Below are 1009 nucleotides of genomic sequence, written 5' to 3'. Positions count from 1 at the left end.
CAGAGGTTCATGTAGGTACCTGCATGGTAGGGGTATGGGAGTGGGAAGATTAAATAGTTCAGCACAGACTAGATGGCCCAAAGGGCATGTTTCTGTGTTGTAATTTTCTACAAGAATGTGAAATATTACAAAAATTCACTCTGTCTTTTTAACAGCTGTGTGGACCAACCATTCACCTCAACAGGAATTTTTTATATGGCATTAAAACTGTGGCACTTTAAGTTAGTAATACATAAAAGAAAATCCCAGATGCACATCAAGAAAGACTAATTGCGTGAGACTGTTTCAGTTACTGTGGGGCCAGGCACCCATGCAGCTCAGCAGGAACAGGGAATAATACCAATGGAGAGATTCCAACTCAGCCAAGGTAGAAATTGGAGATGGCAGAAATGCCCCATTCTTATAGAAACAGGAACAGCATCAGGGAATTGATGGTCATTCCAGATACCAGCACTCTGCCCAGTCAGGAGATGATTTCTGTGTCCAACTTGGGTAGAATCTCACTGTAACAGTGTGATACCAGATCAAACCTTGGTAACTCAAGTAATCTCATCTGAAATGTTGTCCTACACCCATTGATGGATTTTGTAAATCTTTTTACAGGTTAAAAACAAGAAGGAGTTTGTCTCCAGGAAGTTCAAACACGGCACACCAGTTTGGTTGTCTCTGTCCAGATATTTAAGAAGTGGAGCAAGGGGTTCAATCGACCATCCTTGCTGCTCAAACTGTGGGGAGGGATTCACTCGGTCATTTGACCAACTGGCAACCCGTCATTTCACACAGGAGAAAGGCCATTCACCTGCTCAGACAGTGGGAATGGATTCACTCGTTTATCACAACTGAAGGTACATTAGCAAGTTCACACTGGGCAAGGCCATTCACCTGTTCTGTGTGTGAGAAAGGATTCAGTCAGTCATCCCACCTGCGGACACACCTGTCAGTTCACTGTGGGCAAAGGCTGGTGATCTGCTGAATATCTGGGAAAGGATTCACTCAGTCATCTGACCTA

Source organism: Hemitrygon akajei, unplaced genomic scaffold (genome assembly GCF_048418815.1).
Source record: "Hemitrygon akajei unplaced genomic scaffold, sHemAka1.3 Scf000048, whole genome shotgun sequence".
NCBI classification, from domain to species: domain Eukaryota; kingdom Metazoa; phylum Chordata; class Chondrichthyes; order Myliobatiformes; family Dasyatidae; genus Hemitrygon; species Hemitrygon akajei.
The sequence above is the reverse complement of the archived record's forward strand: the minus strand, read 5'-3'. Positions refer to the sequence as shown.